Genomic DNA, 24,040 nt, shown 5'->3' on the forward strand with positions numbered 1-24,040 from the left:
TTTCAGACCCCACATGGAAAACCTAGTAAAGAAGTTAAAGCTTAAACTAGGCTTTTACTTTCAAAATAAGTTGTGTTTTCCTTTTGATGTAAAAAAGCTCCTTGTCACTGCCACTTTTTTTTTTATCGGTACTAGATTATGGAGATGTACTTTATATGAATGGATTGTCCAAATGTCTTCAAATGGTTGACATGGTTTATCCTGCTTCTCTGATGTTTATTACTAATTCTAAAGCCACGACACATCATTGTCAGTTGTATTCCAGAGTGGGATGGCCTGCCCTGTCCACTAGGAGGCTGGGACACTGGTACACCTTATTTACAAGGCCTGTATCTGTAGTTTAATAACAAGAAGAAATGTTGATTCTTATTGTCTGCAATCAAGTGATCATTTGTTCTTTTTTATGCCATTCACCCATACAGAGCTAGGTAAAAGGGCATTTGTCTACTCTGCTCCTTGCACATGGAATATGTTGCTAAAAAACTGGAAACTGACTGAATTGATCTCCTTGAATGCTTTTAAATATAAACTCAAAGTGCCATGGACTAACTGACTTGCACTTGTTTTTCATAGTTTGACCTGTCTTGTAAATTATTGTATGTTGTAACTGTGTGTTGCATTTCATGCTGCCTCTTGGCTAGAACCCTCTTGGAAAAGAGGTTCTTAATCTCAATGGGATCTTGTTTCCTGGTTAAATAAAGGTTAAATAATAAATAAATAAATAAATAAATAGAAAAGCAGCATGTACCCCCTTCACATTCTTGATTGCCACCTCATATATGGTTATCTGGAACCGGCCCTGCTCAGAGTGGTAGAGAAAACTGTAACTGTCTATTTCTATCACTGTGGTCATGTTCACACTGTAAACAAACCACTCTGCAGAGCAATTGCGATTAATCTGAGACCACCTCTTCCAAGTGGTCTCAGCTGGTTGTTTTGTTCTGGAACGGAGCGCGATTACTGCTTTCACGTGTCCAATCAAACCGAGCCAAAGACTTGTTCCGGAACAACAGCTCCAAACAATCCAGATGTGAAAACACCCTTAAGTACATTTTTTTTCCTCATTAATGTACACACAGCACCCCATTTTGACAGAAGAAAACAGAATTGTAGATGTTTTTGCAGATTTATTAAGAAAGAAAAACTGAAATATCACACGGTCACAAGATTTCAGACCTTTTGGTCAGTATTGAGAAGAAGCACCCTTTTGAGCTAATACAGCCATGAGTCTTCTTGGGAATGATGCAACAAGTTTTTCACACCTGGATTTAAGGATCCTGTGCCGTTCCTCCTTGCAGATCCTCCCCAGTTTTGTCAGGTTGGATGGTGAATGTTGGACAGCCATTTTCAGGTCTCTCCAGAGATGCTCAATTGGGTCTAAGTCAGGGCTCTGGCTGGGCCATTCAAGAACTGTCACAGAGTTGTTCCAAAGCCACTCCTTGGTTATGTTAGGTGTGTGCTTAGAGTCATTGTCTTGTTGGAAGGTGAACCTTCACCCCAGTCTGAGGTCCAGAGCACTCTGGAAAAGGTTTTTTTTTCCAGGACATCTCTGTACTTGGCTGCATTCATCTTTCCTTCAGTTGCAACTACTCATCCTGTCCCTGCAGCTGAAAACACCCCCATAGCATGGTGCTGCCACCACCATGCTTCACTGTTGGGATTGGATTGGGCAGGTGATGAGCAGTGCCTGGTTTTCTCCACACATATTGTTTAGAATTAAGGCCAAAAAGTTCAATCTTGGTCTCATCAGACCAGCAAATCTTTTTTCTCTTAGTCTGGGAGTCCTTCATGTGTATTTTGGAACAACTCTATATAGGCTTTCATGTGTCTTACACTGAGGAGCAGCTTCCATCAGGCCACTCTGCCACAAAGCCCCGATTGGTGGAGGGGGGGGGGGGCTGCAGTGATGGTTGACTTTCTATAGCTTTTTCCCATCTTCCCACTGCATCTCTGGAGCTGAGCCACAGTGATCTTTGGGTTCTCTTTTACCTCTCTCACCAAGGCTCTTCTCTGATGAGTGCTCAGTTTGGCTGGATGGCCAGCTCTAGGAAGAGTTCTGGTCATCCCAAACATCTTCCTGTCCTCTGTCGAAAGCAGATGTGTTTCTGAGCTGTTCTTGTCCTCCTCTGTTTTTTTTTTTCTCCTGCTTTTGCCTCTGCGTCTCGTGTGATTTTGTCTTTGGATCTCCTGCTTGCTGTACTCCCGAACAACTAAATTATGAAATTGATCAACTGGACACTCAGCGCAATTGACAAGATTTTTTCACCCAGGAACAGGGGCCTGGGGGAGCCCGCCTGCCCTGACAGAACCCTTGCAGTATGCGATCAACGCTTGGAACAAGTGAAGGTAGTATGGCTGTCGGTTCTGTCGGTGGAGGATATTGAGGATATTTACCTATTTGGATTTTTGATAATGACCTTCTAATTGGTCTTGGAGTTGCCCTGGTTTATTGCAAAGTTGGAAAGACAGCAGCACACAAAGAGAGCCCGCTGCTGTCGATTGAAATTAAGGAGCACTTTGGAGTGGGTAGTGACAACGTGAAGGTATTACAGCAGATGGTGGCGGAGTCGGAGGATTGCCTTTGAGACCTGGCTGGACGAGCTATGGACTCACACAAAAAGTTGGATTACATCGCTGGACAGACCGTGGATGTGCTCTGGAAAATCGAAGGACTGAGAGAAAAAGGATGAACTGTGCAGGTGGATCTACCTGCTCTGAAGTGAGGAGTTAATGCTGAGGCCCAGCTATAACAAAATTGAGTTATAATGAAATTAATTAGAAATCAAATCATTTTTCATCGTTTAATTTTGTTTCTTCTGGGAGCCGGTAAAGCAGTTGGAGCCACTCTTGTCTAATCTGTTCCTCTGCAGTCAAAACATCCTTCCACGGCCAAGACACAGGACTGAAAGAACTGATAAGGACAGAAGTCTGTCTCTTATTTTTCATACACAAACAGACTTTCAAGGACTCACCACGCACAAGCATTTAACCCATCCCCATCTCCCCCTCCCATCTCTGTCTGCCTCACAACATTCTTCCTCTCCTCCTGTCCCCCTCCCACATCCGAATCCATTGAAGAAGTCCCATCACGTGACCACGTATACTGTGTTTATAATGTCTTATGTCTGTGCTTGCATTATCGTCACTGTAATTCTTTCGAAAGATTTGTGTTGGGCGCATGCAACGACCGGCAGTGAGTGAGAGCTTGGCATCTTGTGTTTGTCTTTTTGCAATGTATGTTTTGTTGTAATGCCAGAAGCAATCACTATGTCTGCAAAACAAATCTACCCACCGGTATAAATAAAGTAACCTTGAACCTTCCATTTAAGGATTATGGAGGCCGCTGTGCTCTTAGAATCCTTAAGTGCAGCAGAAATTATTTTTCATGCCATGTGAGCTGTAAGGTCTTATATAGACAGGTGTGTATCTTTCCTAATCAAGTCCAATCAATTTAATTAAACACAGCTGGACTCCAATAAAGGTGTAGAACCATCTCAAGGATGATCAGAAGAACTGGACAGCACCTGAGTTAAATATATGAGTGTCACAGCAAAGGGTCTGAATACTTTTGGCCATGTGATATTTCAGTATTTCTTTTTTAATAAATCTACAAAAATGTCTACAATTATGTTTTTTTCTGTCAAAATTGGGTGCTGTGTGTACATTAATGAGGAAAAAAATGAACGTAAATGATTTTAGCAAATGACCACAATATAACAAAGAGTGAAAATTTAAGGGGGTGTGAATACTTTCTATACCCACTGTATCTTGTCACTTTTCCATCTCAGTATTTCAGAGGTGGAACTGCTAGAGCCAACTGCACCCTGCAGTTCAGCTCTTGCAGTCCCACTGCAGCTTTTATCAAACGTGACACAATCTGAGGTTAACAGCAGCTGATGGCAATCAGGCCACACACACCATCCATCTGCCTGGTAGGGGTATGCATGGTTTTAGTGGGCTTCCATCCGTCACATTGTGTGATATTCATGTGGCAAAAAAACACTTGTGTAGATGCATAACCCCCCCCCCCCCCCAAAAAAAAAAACAAACGAAAAAAAAAAACAAAACAAAAAAAACAAGTGGTGCCAGGCAAAACAAACCCTGCCCCTCACATGTGTTGTAGCTTATTTTGGCATCAATCCAGCTGATGTCATCATGTCTATGCATGTGGCGATATCAGCATATCAATTTCCTCGATATATGTGGCAAGTTTGAAGTAGATTGAAACAAAATTGATGTTTTATAGGCATTTGAAATTTCAACCATTTTAAGTAAATGGGAGAAGAAAAAAAAAACATTTTAAAAATTCATTAAAATTTTAACTCTGACCTACTTTTCCTAATATTCAACCCTATGTAGCCTGGGTCACTGGTAATCTATAAACCCAATTTGGTATGAATTCAACCAATAGTTGTGCTGCTACAGATATTTGAAATTTTTCCCCTTATAAATAAATAGGGATTTTTTTTTAAAATTCATAAAAAATGTGAACTTTGGCCTACTCACAAATTGTTCCCAATTTTTATACATTGTAATTTTGATTCTCTCCTGTGAATACAGATATAGTTTTAGATAGTGCTTTATTTTTACATTTTTATCCTTTATGCTATGTCTATATAAGTTCTCACTTGCCCAGGCCATCATTGATCCTTAGTAGTTTTTCGATGTTCAAGTAGACTAGTTTTGTTCTTGAAAAGAACAAGAACAAAACTAGTCCAGTACATTCTAGTACAAAGTACATTTTTTACAACTTTTTTTCCAGTGGCTCCAAGCATCATGGGAGTGTTGCGTCATATGACACTCTCTAATATGCTTCCTGTGGGTCTCTCCTAAACCTCCATGCAAAGGCTTTCACATGATGTGCTTTAATGTTGTCAAAGTCATATAATAACATATACAATGAATACTTTCAACTGAAGATCAACAACTTGCGTTTTCCTACTCGGTTACCATTAGATCAGAAACATTTGCAGAGTTACAACATCAATGGAGGAGTCAAACCACTAACCACCAACCAACCTCTCCTGTGGTTGTTTGCTGAAAAATTCAAAGTGGCTGCTCATTAGACCGACTCCTGGAGAGCTCCATATTTACACACACTTGTGGTTGCTGTTTGTTTCTGTCCGTGGTCATTTATAGATGTGAACATACACACAGACAATTGTGAGTTTTGTGCTTCACATCATGGATCTAACAGCACACGAATACACAGTATATGTTCTGTGAATATTTCTCTGTATATATGTCTTTCAGAATTTTATTTTGTATTGAGGTGAGATCCAAAACAACCAAACAAAAGAAAAGACATGACAGTCACTGGGAAGGTGTTAATAACTTCATAATGATGCCAATACAAGTTTTAGATTCTCAAGATGACTGATCAGCATTGGGAGACCAGTACTTTGTATATACTGTGATGCCATATGAAGTTATTTGCTATTACAAATTTTGTGTGAGTTCTAACCAGCTATGTTCATTCCATAGACCCTGCAGTTATACAGCAACACTGAGTCCTCTACTCCTGATTAGTCACAAACTAGTACTCCCTTTTCTGTCAATTAAAACACAGATCTATTTTAGTGAATCCATGGCTAGAACAGAATCATGATTCCCACGCCTAAAGAAACTACAAAATAATAAACATGAATGTGAGACGTAAAGAACATATATTATTTAACTGTGTACGTGTGCACTTTTTTTGATGCTGCTATGCATGTGCAGGAAACATTTCTTGAGAATAGAAATGCCACACGAGGGAGGAGACTGAAAATGAAAAACATGACCGGACAAGTTAGCTGTTATTAAGGTCAACTATGTGTTAGAAGGTTACTGTATTTAGCTAAAGCACTTACTAAACATAGACATTGACAGACTTTATTTGTCATTTGGATTTACATCAAAATGAGCTTTTGATGTAATGGCTCGGGAGGCAGGAGGAATAAATAATACCTAGACATAGACACTATACAGGGTGTATAAAAAAAAAACCTATACACTTTGAAAAATTCCCCCCAGTTCCACATTTCATTATTTTTGGAATTTTCTTTTATGGACGTTGGTAGGTAGGGGACTGGTGGATATTTGTCCAAATTTACAGTGACCAAACCAGGAACAAGACAAAAGTCTGCCTTGGTCGAACTTTTGAAGAATGGAAAAAGCTAAAAAAAAAAAAAAAAAAAAAAAAAAAAAAAAAAAGAAGCATGCAAAATGGATGTAGACTTAGTGTTGTTGCTGTTGCACTTGTAAGTATCACTGACATAAGTTCTCTATACTCTACCCAGCTGTCACTAAAAACATAACCAGTGTTTGGTTTGTAATGTACCTACTGGATGCCAACTGCCCGAAATATTGTATAAACATAGTAGAGAGGGTCCCACTCCCTCTTCTAATATATACTCCAGTATCTCATTCTGAAGTAATGAAAACACAATTGTTATTTTCCGGTGATGGATCAACACGTTAATATGAATACTATATTTGCTTCTTGCAGTTGGATGCCTTTACATCCTTCACACTAAACCTTTAAGTACAATGTCAGTGTATGGTTATATATGTAAGCAGACAGTAAGTTTGTTAACTGAGTAAGTTCTCTAATGAAGACCACTGAACTGGATTGTGTTTTTCTCTGTGTGTGAGATGCACTGCCTCAGGCCAAAGTGTGAAGTTACATCACTGCTTCCACATGATATTGATCTGCTGTAGGGAATGAAACAAAAAGATGGAGAGAACAGAAGATGAGAAGGGGAAAAGGAGGAAGAATACTGAGCTTGACTGCACACAGTCTGAACAAAAAGAAGAGAATGTGTGAAAGAGAGAGTGAGCCATAGGAGGCTGGAGAAACAGACAGGAGGCTGGAAAATCAGACAGGAGGGGGATGGATATCAGGGAGAAAAATAGTAAGAAGGCTGATAAAAGTAACAGAAGAATGGCACTGACAAAGCTGTGTAACCTAAGAGAGGATGGTCAGTGACACTCCACTTACGCACAAATGCCAGTCTGTGTTGTTTAATGTGTGTGGCATCTCTGTGGTGCACGCAGACTTAACATGGAATGCATCCTCACATTTCTAATTCTATTATGCAGTGACTCATTTTCCAAAATGCTTAATTTTCAAGTGGGTCACAGGGGTGCTGGAGTCTATTCCAACTACCAATGGGTGAAGGTGGGGTTCACTCTGCAAGTGTCTTCAGTGTATCACAGGGCTGACATACAGACAAACAACCATTCAATGTTACATTCACATCTATTTGCATTTTAAATTGATCAGTTAACATATTAAGTGAATGTCACTGAATGATGGGAGGAAGCCTCCAATAAAGCCTTATATAAAGCCTTCTACACATGCCTGTAGAAGTCTAAAAAAAGAGCAATTTTAGCAAAGTTTGGTTAAATTTCAGTTTTGTACATCGTGTTTTTTTAAAGACTTGGATTTTTCCAATACATTTCTTCGATTTCTCCCTTCTGTGATGCTTGGAAACCCTCTGCAAACATGGTCAATATTTCAACATGAACAACTGATCAATATTTTATACATAGTCAAACAGCTACTCTCATTCATGTCCCTGCTCAGAAGAAGCCTGTCCTGGCAAGCAGAGTGTTCAAACACCAGCTAAAGGGAGCACATAAAAATTTCAGCATCTTCAATTACCTCCATAAACAAAGCAACAGTGAACAAGCAGCACAATTATTGTTTGGAGGCAACAGGTATGTTTATTTCTTTGACAAACATTTAATAATACAATATGAAACCATGTCTGGTCATGGTGTAGAGTATATGCACTTAATTTGACTCAATATATGGCTTCTAATCATCCCTTTTTCATCAGGAAATATCTGACAATTAAACTGCTTTCTGTACAAGCACATATAAAATTCATGTCTAAATGCACATGCATTCCAAATAATCCGACCCACCTGTAGATGAGGTCTGTTATAGACACATATTATCAATGTATTATCTAGTAAATAAGGAATGCGCAGTTCCATTATTGAGGCTGATGCAGTACATTGTTTGTTCACCTTTACAGTGATGTAGTACAATTCAATGTGAGTACATTTAATACAATGCAGTTCAATGTGGCACAATACAGTGCTCTATGAGTGTACTTTTTCATTGTTGCTTGGACTACAGCTCTGTAAGGGCATTTCTGATGTTTCTGTTTGGCTCCTAAAAGACACTTGGCTCTTTCAAACAGGCATTTTCACAAGTATTTTGTAGTGAAACAGTATCTGATAAAAGAGGGAAATCATTCCAGGCCTGGACCTGGTCTCAAACTGAGCAATCTGTCTTATTTTGTCTCCAGTTTCAATAATTCCAATTTTATAAGATACCTTGGCCTCCAGAGCAGTGAAAAACTTTAACATTTGAGTGAGAGTTGGTCATAATACTTGGGAATAACTGTCCATTGACATCAGTGGAGATTTAAGGCTGAGGAAAAAAAAATGTTTAGAGAGGAGGAACCAAATTATTGGTCACAGTTGTTAATAATAAAACATAGAACATCAACTAATAATTATTGATAAATCAAAGCTGTAACCAACAATGATCTGGTCTTTGCTGACATTGGGGAGGAGGGATATTACTGGTGTATACATACATGTCTTCACTCCTTGTCTGTGACTACATCATGGTCAAAGCAGTTAAATGCTCCTGGGCACGATGTGACAGTAGTGGTCAAATACTGAAAACACTGTTTTCAATGAACAGTTACCTTTTAGATACATTTTTATTGCAAATGTCTGGAGATGACACAACCTAAAATTGAAGTCACTTGGATTCAATCTTTAGGATGAGGCTGCCAAAGTACAACAAGCTGATATGGCAAAAATGGAACCAAAAATTACATATTCACACTAAATTTGTAGATTTCTTTTTGGGACTAAGGTATGGGTACAGGTAGGTCTAAGTGAAACACCCATGACTAAGACCCATAAAATACAACCCTTACATATAGTACATAAATAATTAAAGAACAATTAATTTATACCATGGGGTATTAAAATAAATAATAATAAGGCAAAGGATTTCACCAACATAAAAATATTATCCCACATTGTCCCTGGGCCATCTGTATTTTGAACTATAACCCAGATCAAAAATGGTGAATGTACTGTCCCAAGAGCATGTACATTAACTAGTTTGAGTCTAAAAATGTAATCTAGATATCAGAACAAGCCTCATACAGGTGGCAGCAAAAAAAAAGTCAAATGGGAATTTTGTATGAGGATGGTTCACTGGTGTGATGGTGTTCACTGTTCAATGGGGCAGAAACAGTATGAAGTCAAATGATGCGCATCTATTTCAATGCCAACATGACATATAGAATGAAAAATTCTTGTACGTACAGAGAGCTGTGTACAAGCTGGATGAGGCAGGATCACAAAGACAAAACATTCAGACACAAATACACACCCACATACATAATATTGGAAAGCCAGATCTCTTTCATTGCTTCTCCTGTCACCACACACTTGGGTCTGTCCTCAGAATGACTAATACCACCCTAACCTTTTCACAGCCTTAATGTGACCCTTACACATTTTGAATAAAGGACTAGAGGCCCTTTTAACAACAAAAATACACACACACAGTTTTGCAGGCACACATATGGGACATACGGTTCTGACATTGGCCAGCGGCTTTATCTTTCACCAAAAGACTAACGTGTTATTATTAGACAGTGTCAGCTGATAAGTTCACAGTCAGTCGACAGTGGGCTTTTCTAGAAAGAACAGGCGAGTGGAGAGAATGCCAGATTACTCTGATGAAATATTGATGACCTGAGGCATTGACTCGCACAAAATCTACAAAAATGTGGCTGCAACACAAAGGCCTAAGTCTGATTACAGGGAGTTAAATTCTAAGAGTCCCAACAGTTTTTGTGATTCATATAATAAGACTCTTACAAAAAGGATGATGATTTTACAGAATAAAAACAAAGGTTTACAACGTTATAACTGCAGTTACAGCTGTACAGCTGTAAAAATAAGTGATTATTCTAGTGATTTGATGAGTATTTTTTGATACAAATAAACTGAAGTGATTCAGGCAGACAGAAGTGTAAGTTTTCTTCACGTTTAGTGACATTTATTGATGTGTCATCACTTTATTCTAATGAAATAGCTGCATGAACTGATGTACCTATTTCCCTTAGCTAAGTTAATGCAAAATACCAACTTAACCTCATATTAGTGTTGAGAAGATAAGATAAAATTCCACTGTGTAGAAATTTCAGTGTTTACTGCAGCAAAAACAGAAAACAAATGGGAAATGTAAAAGAGTATCTGCTATTTAAATTCATTTTTTCTGTACATACATATATACATACATACATACATACATACATATTATTTACACATTTACACTATTATTGCACATGATGATTGATAAACTGATATGACATGGAGGGATGTACAGTCAACTGTTGTATTTAGCCATACTTAATGGTTACTTTGTGGTTACCTCTAGACTTTTTTGTATTGGGAATGTTGGCTGAATTAAAAAAGGCATTGCCTGGACTTAGTTGTTGTAGTGTTTCAATATTTTCTGACATTCTTCAAATCTTCTTCAAATGGTTAATGAATAAAAGAAAAATTAATCAGCACCCCAAAAGTTGATGTTTCTCAAAAACATAATTGTTCGATAACTGTATTCACATTTACCATATCCTAATTGTGTAATTACAATAACTTTTTTCTTTCAGTGAATAATATGTGCCTCTGTAACCAAACATATCAGAATACAAAACAAATAAATATTAATAACTTTTTAACAACATTAATTAATAACAACAACAGAGCCTTTTATCAGTGAGTCTACTGTCATTTTAAGTGGTTATGTGACATAGTAAAGACACTAAGTGCAGAATATTAAACTATTACTGTAAAATCCAAATTCAGTATTTGATCATCCATGGCAGTTATGACAACCTGTGTGTGTGTGAGTGAGTGTGTGTGTGTGTGTGTGTGTGTGTGTGTGTGTGTGTGTATGTATACAGGAGAAATCCATTCTTGTGATTTCACACATGCATGGGTATGAGTGCATCACTATGTGTATTTGTGTATCAGTTTGAGATCTCCCTGCCGTCACGATTGGCTTCCTGGCTGACCTTTTTCTCTCCAGCTCTGACAGTTCCCATTAAGACATAACAAAGGAGCATATTTCCTCAGCCCCCATCTCTCCCTCTGTCTCTCCTCCTCCTCCTCCTCCTCCTCCTCCTCCTTCTCCTCACCGCAGCCTTCTCCTCCAATATTCATCAGCACTATCAGTGCTTAGGGAGGTTGCTCCCTCTCTCTCTGGATTTACTTTCCCTCCGTCTTTGTCCCTGAATCTTCTTCATGATCTCATCTCGCTCCATCTCTGTCTCTCTTTTTACCCTTTATGGGTCTCTGTCTCGATCTCTTCCTGCTTCCCCTCCCCTTCCTCTATCCATCTCTTCTTCCTTTCATTGTGAAGACAGGAAAGATGAGAGTAGCAATGGAACACCACAAGCTGCGCAGCTGGAGACAGACATACGGTCTTTATAGACACAAAAATTCACACACATTACATTTAAGCATTAATCTATAGCACTAGATATCTATAGACTTTTTAGTCTTCAGAGTTGACTCTTAGCTTAAGTTTCTAATCTCTTCTCTCTCTCTCTCTCTCTCTCTCTCTCTGTGTGTGTGTGTGTGTGTGTGTGTGAAATGGCTTTCATCTGTGAGTATTCAAGCCACAGATCCAGTGGCCCTAAGTCCAGGAACTGCACTTTAACAAATGCATTAGAAGATTAAACCTGAAAACAAGGTTCCTACAAGATGCTATTGCTGTATCTCTCAGATTTGCAGAAATTAAAAATACAATTAACAAACGAATAAATATTGTTTTGTATAAAGCTTTACAATAAACATCCCATGGAGTCCATATTGTGCTATGCTGATGGGGTTTAGTGCAGACTATAGCTGCTGTTCATGTGGCTTTAAAGGAAGCTGCATGTGATCAGAGGATGCCATCATGCATTACATTCAAACTAAGGAACCAGGCCACTTGAATAAAAGATGCTGGTGTGTTTGAAGTCACAGAGGGAAACATACTGAATGAAGGACTCATGGTATGTTCTGAGTATGTGCAGTATGCTTTAGAGCTCCGTGATGTATTTATTTCCATGAATATTATATGAGCGTTCTCTGTTCTGTTACTGTTCATACCAGTCTTCCTTCAGCTCATATCACCAGAACTGTATCAACACAGCTTAGAAAATTCAGGAACTTAAAGAAAGCCTAAGTCTGAAAAGTTTGGCCATGCATGATTCATGCAGTGCAAACAAATATTCAAGGCTTGGATACTCTGTACTACAGACTCATGTAATATTGTGCACATAAGCATTGATTATTCTGTCACTGTTTAAAATAGAAATCTTGACAAAACACTGAATATGAATGGTGGCCGAAGTAAGTCCTACACTTTACCTACAACTTAGCAAGAAAAAACCCCAGGAAATAGTCTTATTTCACATTACAAGCTATGAAATAAAGAATATTTACATATTTAGAGATCTATGAGAGGATGTTTTTTTTAACCAATTAATGAGGGACATTAAGTTTGTGTAAAAACCACATTAAAATCAAATTATTTAATACAGATTTTAATATATTTGAAATATCTTGACTTACAACGTGAATTTAGAGGAACTGTACTAACACACATAACCTTATGAAGAAGGTCAACAGGGTGGGCTGGTGGATCAACAGATGTTTTATTAGATTCATAATATTAATGTTTTGAGCACCACCTTTTTGCTGCAGATGGCTTCCTTTAAGCTGTTTTTAGCTTCCCGGCTGACAGGCCGTAAGCTATTGTCGTCATGCGGCGTCCGTCGGCGTCAGCGTCGTCTGTCGTCCGTAACAAAAATTTCAATCGTCTTCTTCTCCGAAACTACAGTTCTGATTGACTTCAAACTTGGTATACAGCTTCTTTATGATGATGTCAACAAAAGTTAGTGAAATTATTCGGATCCGGATCTGATTCTGGATTTGGTGCGACTTTGAAAAATGTCCCCATTATAAGAGATAGGAAGTGGATCGATGCAATAACTCAGTAAATATAAATGATATCAAGTGTAAATTTCTCCAGTCCAGCCCTGATGGGGAGATGACCAAAACATAATGTCCACATGCTGATCAGGATCTTCTTCTGGATCCGGGAACTTACGGAAAATTTAACATGGGCTCTTATGGGGAAAACATTTTAATCGTCTTTTTCTCCGAAACTACAGTTCTGATTGACTTCAAACTTGGTATACAGCTTCATTATGATGATGTCAAAACAAGGTATTGAAATTATTTTGACCCAGATCTGATTCTGGATTTGGTGCCACTTTGAAAAATTTTCCCATCATAACAGATAGGAAGTGGATTGATGCAATAAATCAGTATCAATGATATCAAGTTGGAATTTGAATTTTTTACAGATCTGATTGGAATATGACCAAAACATGGGCTATTTCTGTAATAGAATAAATACACAGAACTGGGTGATAATAAATGGCATCTGGATACATTTCCCAAAGCTTTTAATTTGGCCAGTAAGCTACAGGGCCATTGGTCTGATTTTTAAGCTTATTTTTCATGTGGCTTAAAACCAAAATATGCCCTCAACAGGGATGAATTTTTTGTGATGATGTTAATGACAATAGATACTCACTGAAATGTGGATGGTGGAAATGCAAGTTACGGCCCTGAACATAAGCAGTTGGTGGCACTGACTCTCTATTCAGGTCCCACTAAGAAAATAGCAGAATAGAGAAGTGCAATGAAATGGCATCACTGAAAGAGCATTTTTAAGTATCGTCAGTAGTTTACTGGAACAAGGCTGAAAGGTTTTATAGTGCTGCTTTGGATATGATATGATGACAAATGGCATGGTGGACAAAATGGATAGATAATAAGACATAGAAGTAGAAGGACCCACTCCAACACATCTCAAACTCAAAAAAATTAAAGTGGTCTTAAATGTAAGCAGATTTAGCAAGAAAGCCACTAAATTGGCAACACTGTTTTCTAGTTTATGACCTTTCTTCTGCTTAAGACACATGACCCTTTGGATGAAAACTTCAAGAAATACTTTAAAACGCCAAAGGTGCATCATGAACCTTGGGTCTATATAGACAAATACAATACAAAAATACACATGTTATTCTGAAAACAATAAGGCCTTGTCAGATGAAGTACCACTGTTGAGAAAATATGAGTTTGACACCTCACATCAACCGCTCCTATTGTTGGTCCACAGAGAGGTTGGGAGAGGAAGTAGGGCTGAGAAACGGATGAAGAGATTTGGTCCAGTGCTCTCTATGCATGGATGCTTTTACAATTTACAACACAGCTACTTGATCTAACACTGATGTGCGACCCATTGGAGGATGGTTACACATGCTGCTTTACATACAGTATGTGTAATCACTAGTGCTTACATTCAAGTGAGATCATGTGTGCATGTGGGTGAACACGTGCATGCATGATGACAAATGGAAATCACTGTGGGTGTGTGTTTCAGCAGACAGCGTGTACTATATGTGTTTAAGTAGAATGGGACAAGAAGTAGCCTATGATCTATTGTATCTAGCACAAACACATCAATGCATAAATAGATGCAAAAATATTCAACATACACACAACTGCGCTTTACATATGCCATGGTCTTCTGCAGTGGTACATGTGTACAGAGCCTGTCTCACAGCATGCTGCTTCACTGAGCATATTTCACCTGTGTATACTGCACATGCACTTGAATGAGCCTGAGAAGCCATTTTTGGTGACTGAGATATCATATCACTATTACATCTTATGGAAATCGCTGGAATGAAGAGGAAACAAAAACACATTGAGTGCTGTTTTTTGAATACTCACATCAATTTCAAAGCTTTTTCAAAGTCAAAAACAAACATCTACAAACATCTTTTGAGTTAATCCCTAAATGCATGTTCCTTGTGTCAGTCAAAAATCCTGTGAGGCTTCTATCAGCAAAGAACAGCAAGCAGTAACATATGCTCACATTACAAATATATATCCAAACTAAAAGAAGTGTTTCAGAGGCTCAGTAAAAACATTTCAACAGTCAAACATTTACCTCCTTAAGCATAAATAAGGGCTCAGATTGCTAATTAAGCAATGCGGCAACATCCAGAGGGACTTTTCTTGATATTGCACTCTAAAAATTTCATTTCAGCCTCCCCTCAACACAAATAACACCCTGAAAATGCATGAAAATAAATTTAGCAAGGGAGTAATAGATTTCCCAAATTCATCTGATCATGTGGTGCATTTAAATGTTGAAAAAGGACGAAAGTGGGATGAGTCAGCCCAGTGGCAGCCACTGCCACAGCTCATGTGTAAAAGCAACAACAACAGAGGATGATTTCAAGTGCTTTACACCTATCAACAGATTTTCTGTAAGATAACCTACATACCTACATACATAGATAGGATGCAAACAGAAAGCTTTGGTTTAAGAGGAGTAATATTGGTTAACTCACCTAAATCTACAATACTATTCCACTTTATTCATCCAGTCAAGGCATGTGTATAGTTCAACTATGACAGAAGATTATTATGCAGAGTCAGCACTGAACTACAGTTTCCACAATACTGTGAACATTCCACAATACTTCAAACCCCACAAATGGGGTAAAAAGAGTGTAAAGCAGAGAATTAAAGCAAATGGTTAAACTCATTAAGCTAAGACTATTGTTAACTAGAAAAAACAGATACTGACACTAACAGTGAAATATAATATTAAACACCAACGAGCAGTGCAGTTGTGTTTGATAACAGTAATGTAACTTTGCATAATACATGAAGACTTTAGCAAGCTTGGTGACAGACAATGCAACTCAAAACCAAATTCATGTTAAAGTAGCTAATAATGTTAAGTTTTGAAAACAGGCCAAGTATTGTAATTTAGTATTAATAAAATCCAAGGAACATTTACATAACAAAATCCTCTAAAAGTCTTTTTTAGTGTAACTTCTTAACCACAAACTGTCTGTCAGGAAATAAAACACTCTTCAATAAATGGAAGGTCTGAACGATTGACTCAGCAGGTGAGCTAGTTGTCAATCAGACCTGCCAATCAAAGCCCACATGGCAGACATCATAGCCTGCTTCTAGTCCGAGTTATTAATGGACCAATAATTTACAAAATGATGGCAAGTACACTTGACAAATGAATGAGACCATATGCAATCCTGAAGAATAATTATTAGTGTTTCAAGGAGAAGTTGATGGTTTGAATTGGAGTCAGGACATTGTGGAACCAGCAAACTAAATCTACATCAGCTTCAGTCTCAAAACATGGTTGTTGCCCTTAGCTCTGGCTCTTAAAGGGTCTGGGACCTTTCTGTATGTCTAGCTATTGGGCTCAAGTAGTTTAATTGCCAGTTTGTCACGACCTGCTGCTGCAGACGACTTCCACATGCACCTCCTCCTTCTCTTTGCCAAACGTCTGTACATTAGTGCCTCTGACTCAGCTGTGCTGCACTAACCTCAGACACCTCTCAGTGTAAAAACCTCTTGAAAACAATCACAGCTGTTGTTGAGTACTACAACGTAGAGGAAGTTACTCTCCTGCAATTGGACTTCCATTCTGTGTAAGGATGGAGGGGACACGTATATCAGCTGCAAACTGGGCCAGAAACCACACTCCTTGATCTTGATCTTGTTGCTAATTCTCACTCTTTGCCTGCATATCAGTTTCGAGCTGCACAATATATCGTTTGAGAATAGTCATTGTGATGTATGTGTGTGCAATTGTCATATCACAGGTCCTGCAATGTAGGAGGCAAATGAACTCAACGTGTTCTCATCTAATTCCAACCTGAGTACCTGACACATACTGCGCACAGCGATCCACCAATCACAATAAATCTTAATCAGTGTGCTGAAGCAGACCACGTCCCTGCACGTGGAGTGAGTCGCTGGTAACAACATTGAAAAATGCGCGATGAACAACAGAAAAACACCAAAAACAAAGACTTGGTGCCAAAAAGAAAAGCAACATCAGTTATCTGGAATTTATTTGGCTACAAGAAGGATGATACTGAAACAAGTGTTCTGTGTTGACAGTGCCTTGCACCTGTTGCCACAACGAGAGGTAACACAACTAATTTGTTTGACCATTTATGTTGGCACCACACAGCTATTATATCCTCCTGAGTATTTTTTCATATCACAATACATTTCGCAGGGTTAAAAAAAATAGCAGTGTCAGTTTTTTCCAATTTCATGCAGCCCGATGTCAGACTACTGTTTAATCCTGCTACTGGTAATCCTCCTGACTTCTTTTACATCCTCTTCTGTCATTACTGTAGTAACAAAAACAGTTGTCATCAGCTATGCTTGTTAAAATAGCTACATTTCAATAACATCTACAAATGTAAAGCACCCTACTTTAGTGGTCACTTTAATAACACTCAAATGAAACTTCCATGTGGTGGTGTTACACATTTGATCATCACAACAGTGCAGAGAAGTTACAAAACCTTCTTTGTCTCTGTATCCCACCCCTCAATTCCCCAACTCCTCTCTCCCCCTCTATCGCCTTAGTGTCTCCTCTCACCAGAAAATACAGCTCTCTTGCAGTTGGTTGACAGAGGCGGGGTGCATATTAAGTCTTCTCAGAAGATTTCTTAATCCCAGCCACGCTGAGCCAAGCCAAGCTGAGCTAGGAAAACATGCAAAGGAGATATCAGTGTGACTATTTTTTTTCATCTCCCCCTGAAGCTTTGCTCATCATTATTAACACCTCCACTTTGGTGAGGGCTAAGCGCCTCGTGATGTGAGCGCACACAGACATAGAAAATAAAGAATACATATTTACAAAAAAGCACCCACATAAACCACCACAGAAATCAGTGAAATGAGTAGGCATGACTACATCCAAACATACAGTAAAATGATTCTGCCTTTGTCTTTAATGTGATGTAGCTATGTTGAAAAAAAAAAACAAACTGTGCTGATACCATTTCCTAAACAATAATCTATTGTACTTCCCATTGTGGAAAAGAAAATTATAACGCATTACAGTATGAATTATTGGTTTAATTTTTTCAGATAACCTGCATTCAAAGCCCTCAAAGCAGTTTTACAACAAAAACTACTAAATAATCACAAATTGAAGCTGTCAGTTCATGAAATAAAAATGCATGAAAGCCAAATGTGTGTGCTGCATAGGTACTGAAAAGAAATCAGGCATTTTCAATACTCAATAGCATAGCAGTTCAGTAAGAATTGAAGTTTAGCATCAGTTTTAGTGTTATGACATGGAGGGAGGGGACCTATTTGATATTGTTAGGTGCCAAGACTGATTTATTTCACTTATAGATACTAGATTAGAACCATATTCCACTCTCTCTATCTACTGTAATGTACATTGAACTAAGGGTTACCAGGCTAACATATTCACAGAACACAACAAAAGTGATTTTTTTTTTTTTTTTTTTTTGATTGTCTGACTGGCATTAAGACTTGTAGATGCATTTGTCCTTATGTGGAGTTTATGTTGGACTCTGTGTTGTGCTGGAATCCAGTCATCTCTTGTTTTTAGCTAATCTTCACTTCTTAGGGTAGCTAGTGGTATAAAATGTAGAGAAACAGAGGAGAGACACTGAAGAACATGGGAGCAAGAGTAAAGGTATTCAACAACACTTTGGAAGTTCATTAATGTTGCTTATGATTATAGTTAGAGTTAGTCTTGTAACAGAGGAAGTGTGATTAAACAACATTTTAAAGGGAACATGTTCTGGTTTCTGTGGTCATAATGTGGCTGAAACACAACTTAAAGTACATCAATTCCACGACAGCTCACATGTAAATGGGTTGCATCTTGGAATGATTCATTAACTTGATGACAACCCATATGATGCATTACTGCTGTCACAAAACTGGACTGAGCTGTTCTGCATTTCACAAGTCCACAGTCCACAGAGTGGGCCGTCTTCTGTAGTGAAACCATCTCATGTACATTTTGGCGGTCAAACTCTTGCAGTATAATTTCTTTTCATCAATAAATGATTTGGATCCAGTGAAATGGAAAAAGTGCTGTGTGGTTGGACTCCCCCCACTACTGCTACCACTTCCACCACCACCACTACTATTAGTAGTAGTAGTACAAACAGCAGTAATAATAACAATAAAAACAAGTGAGTTGCGGTATCACTATTACAATGGTTTTGGCAGACAACCCAATTCCACTAATGGAATGGGTCTGCCAAAATGTAAATGTAAATGAAATGATAGTTTCCATCACCCACTTTTTTCAGGTAAGTCATCAGTATGAAGCAGGAGGTGGATTCCAAATACAGTCAATATCAAATCAAATCAATTTTAACTAGAAGCACTTGGAGAGCGCAGACCTCCGCCAAGGCTGATCAGTGGCCCCCCCCCGTGGGCCCCCCCACGCCCAATCACCACCAAAATTTAATCATTTCTTCCTTATCCCATTTCCAACAAACCCTGAAAATTTCATCCAAATCTGTCCATAACTTTTTGAGTTATGTTGCACACTAACGATCAGTGCCCCCCCCCGTGGGCCCCCCCACCCCCGATCACCACCAAAATTTAATCATTTCTTCCTTATCCCATTTCCAACAAACCCTGAAAATTTCATCCAAATCTGTCCATAACTTTTTGAGTTATGTTGCACACTAACGGACAGACAAACAAACAGACAAACAAACAAACAAACAAACCCTGGCAAAAACATAACCTCCTTGGCGGAGGTAACAAACAAACAGACAAACAAACAAACAAACCCTGGCAAAAACATAACCTCCTTGGCGGAGGTAATTATATTGCGTCACATCATTACAAAAGTTATCTCATGACACTTTACATTTAGAGCTGGTCTACACCAGAATCTTAAGTCGATTTACAGAAACCAACAGAATCCTCACAGACACACACTGCAGAGCAGACACTGGAGAACAGTGTGTCTTTGCAAATTGCTTCAGGCATGGTGTACTGTACATGAGTGGGTGCCAGGGAACGCCGTAGTTACACCATTTCCTCTGGCACCCCAGTATGTCCTCTTCTATCGTTCTGCTCTCTTCATCACACCGCTTTAGATATCAGATGTGGCTTTGTGTGTCTATGTGAGTGTGTGGAGTTAATCTACCTCTACAGTTATTTGGGCTTCGTCTATGACTGACGCTCTGGGGTCTTGTTATAGTTTAAAAAATGTAGCTCTAGCTGAATGTTGAACTTGACAATGACAGAAATTGTGAATTAACTACACCTCTGATCTATACAGCTGCAACATTCTAAAAAGTGAAAGCACCTACTTTCCCTCATCTTGCTCTTGAATACTTACTTTCAATATTTGTAAGTAATTTTACTAAATTTACTTCAGTAACTATAGTACAATCAGTAAGACTATCCCCTGAGCTATAATCGATAGTAATGGATGCTGCAGTTCAAACAGTCTAAGGGCTTATAAACTCAAAAAAACCCAACTAAAGGCCCATTTCTTCTCTAGGTTAAATACTCATATGTATATGTCTGTCCTCTGCATCCATTATGTCTGTATTTCTGTCTGTCCTCTCAAATCTTGCAGATGCTTATTAAATTGAAGGAAATGGAGCAGTACTGCTGGAAATCGTGGGGGCAGCGTTGACAAGACAGTAACTTCCAGAAATGGCAGAACTTTTTGGAAGGCAACTGTGTGAATTGGTGAAAAACTACCGACACATTTACGACAAATAACATTCTGAATCAGCATTAGTAATACCTCCACTATCATTGACATGTTTGTTATTTTTGGCTTTCCTCTTCTTTGATTGAAACAGATGTAACTATTTTCATTGGTAAAGTGACTATAAATGGGCCTTATAGTATTGCCAAAATGGTGAAAGGGGAATCATATGTGTAATCTGTGATGTAAGTGAAGCCATTACTCAATATCACACACAATAAAAAAGTTAAATACAGTACAAATATGTGGACATTGCAGACTTTGAGCAGTATGTACTGACAGACCCCCAAGGTTTTCTTCAACATAAGAAGAGAATAACCAGGGCCATCACCAGACTGAAGTTAATACAGGGGAAATATTAAGCAGTAGAGTCTGGTTGGAAAAGTGTTTTGTGTCAAAGTATAAGACACTCTGACATTACAAAGCAAAAACTCTCTCCATGGGTGAACTCTCCTCGGTTACAATCCTAAAATATGCTTAATAGCATAGACTGTTAGGAACGTCCAATCAAACATAATAGTCAAGAGGAAACATAGAACCAAATGATCACAAAAAACATGACTTTTGACAATTCCAAATCCACTCACCAACACAGAGTCCCCTTTCCTGGGGTTATCCAGAGCTGACTTCTTTCTACATCACCCTAATCACCTCAATTCTTTCACCTGACTCCATCATGAAACTGAAACAAAATAACCCACAATATGTTTTCCCAACACACACCATCATTTTTGGAAGGCCTACCCAAAAACAGTTTTTAAATACCTTCACCCAGGAAGGAGCTAAAAAGGTTTATTTCCAATGACCTAATATTAACATTGTGTGTGAACTGAACGCTAATTTGTAATTTCTATAGACAAAGGTGTATTTTAGGACATATCTGTGTATATGAGGACTTGTCGGACTTATTTTGTGACACTGACCACAATTTTTCAAATAAATGATCTGAATAACCTTCTTATCAAGTCCAGTTAGCAGTGACCCTGCATAGGAAATGTGATTTACTTAAAATCCTTCAGAAGAGAGTTTTCTCTGTACGCTTGCTGGGACTCTTAATAGGTCTCTTCTGACAAGTCCCAGGTTGGATAATTTCATCAGAAGAGAATGGAACCTGGGGGATGTTAACTTCTTGCCCACAGTGTGCATGAATGAGTAGCAAGGATTTTGTGATCACAGGTATCACCTTACTGGTATCTCTGCTCAGTTTACTCTGTACAGTATCTCCCTGCAGAGGAAATAATCTACTACAAAATAGTGATGGGAGGGAAATGTTAGCAAGGAAGTCCAAGAATTAGACTCTGGATAATGGGATGATATGAGTCAAACTGGGGACACTTAAGGTAAAAGCAGCAAACTGCCAGTTATTTCATTGTAAGATATTATGATTTGTGGAATGACTGCCTCGGTAAACATCAATTACTAGTGTGTTTTATCTGGTAGATGTAAAATTAAGATGTCAGTAGGTGGTATTATAAATGTAGTTCCAAGTTAATGACTACTGGCACTACACTTCAGGCATCTAAAGGTACTGTAGATTTGTGAGGGAGGATCTTCTTTTTAATTGCTATAAAAGAAACACACATCTAATGTAATATGGATCTGCAGCTTTGTCCTATTTCTGGCTTTGCTAAAGTCTTGCATAACTTTTAACATTGGCAGCAGGTACATTTAAAACTAAGGGTGCTTTCAGGTGTCAAACAGGGCCTGTCTGAAAGCTGTGTAGGAGGAAGAGAGAATGAAAAAAAGAGAGAGAAGAAGCGAGAAAGAGAGAGACAGAGCCAAAATTGGATATCTGACTGCCAGCCTGTATCACGACTACATACTCTGCAGAGTAGGTGAAAATGTGCTCTGTGTTTGACCATTGATCCGGAACTATTGGATGTATTTGAGAGACAAGAGGCACGAAGATCTAACCTCAATTTGTTGTTTGTATTTCTCTCTGCGTGTATGATCACAACAACCATGCTTTCCAGAGAGATTCGGTTCATCTTTGTATCTCCTTTTGTGTTAACTGTGCTGTAGCAGTGGATGGATTTCACGTGGGCTTTGTCACTTTTAAATCCAATCTGGCTCCACTGAACTTGACCACACTTTCTGGAGGTTTTAACAAGTTCAACTTTCTTTAATGTAGTTTAAAGCTGCATTGCTTAATGGGTTTTTAGCATCATTACAGATAAGTTCCATAATTACCTTTGAGCATCATTCAGGTGATCTGAGAGGACATGAGACTTCTGCATCTACTCTGTTTGTGTTTTCTGGCTATAAAAAATGTATCCCATGATGCACAGATTTTATCCAATAACATGCTTTCACAGAGGTAGAGTTGTTAGATGTATGACTCACAGCTGTAATAACCAGGCACCGAACAGATTCCATCAGATGTAACCTGAATATGACTCTACTGCTGCAGTCCCTGTATCGAGATGGAAAATTAGGAAAAAGTGGCTTGACATGGAAAGTGACATTAGGAAAAAGTGACATGACATGACATCAAGCTGATCTATATCATACTTAAACTTTTGATTTAAACTGAGAGGAGAGAGCAGCAAAAGGACAAAGTGCATTTTAATATTCATCCATATTACATTAACAGAAACCAATGGAACTTAATATTCTATAGGTTGCTACTACTTTATGAGAGAAGCTCCCATGTTAGCAGACTGTACTGGAGTGCTCTAATAAATTCTGACGAGGTTGTACAGTTCACTGTAACACATTACTGTAAAAAAAACAGTACATTTTGTACAGTATCATGCTGTTATTTGTAAATACAGTATAATGCTGTAACTAATGAGGTCTTTAAGGAGGAAATTTAAAACAGTAAACTACTGCAAAATAGTACAGTATTCTCCAGTATTTTCTTCAGTTCCTCCACTGCTGTCCGCCCAGAACTGGTCTGAACAAAGTCATCTGGCATCAAGTCCCACCAGCTCGTTTAGAAAAAGATTCAATCTAACAAATGTTAACTATAGACTTGCTGCATCAAAGGTTAGTGGTTCTTTTACGAAACAAAGGAAAAAATAAATACAGAAAAAATGACTCTTTTCCCCCGGACCATCCAGCAGTGGAACAGAGGCCACCTGATGCTTTCATCCTTCTACCAACACTGCCATCGCTCCATCCTGCTCCAGTTGTTTATTTATCAGGTAAATGTGATTTTATCAGTGGAACCGTCCCCATGCTGTGGCATTTTGGGTTCATTAAACATTAAATTGCCTCCATAAACTGCGTTCACACCGGATGCAACTTGCGCGGTGTAACAGGCGGCGTAATACTGCTTCATATTTGGGGGTGTTAGCCTTATGTAGCTAA

At 38.5% G+C, this 24,040-nt stretch overlaps 1 protein-coding gene and 1 long non-coding RNA gene across 3 annotated transcripts in view; both read right to left on the reverse strand.

Moving 5' to 3' along the window:
• kcnh2b (potassium voltage-gated channel, subfamily H (eag-related), member 2b) overlaps positions 1-24,040 on the reverse strand; it is a 463,037-nt gene that overhangs the window by 59,563 nt on the left and 379,434 nt on the right. The window lies entirely within an intron of this gene.
• LOC115410974 (uncharacterized) lies at positions 1,352-22,440 on the reverse strand. The gene is made up of 3 exons (XR_003934161.1): positions 22,428-22,440; positions 17,423-17,426; positions 1,352-1,459 (listed from the first exon to the last, which is right to left on the reverse strand). It is a non-coding gene; the product is annotated as an uncharacterized LOC115410974 (long non-coding RNA).

Source organism: Sphaeramia orbicularis, chromosome 20 (assembly GCF_902148855.1).
Source record: "Sphaeramia orbicularis chromosome 20, fSphaOr1.1, whole genome shotgun sequence".
NCBI lineage: Eukaryota > Metazoa > Chordata > Actinopteri > Kurtiformes > Apogonidae > Sphaeramia > Sphaeramia orbicularis.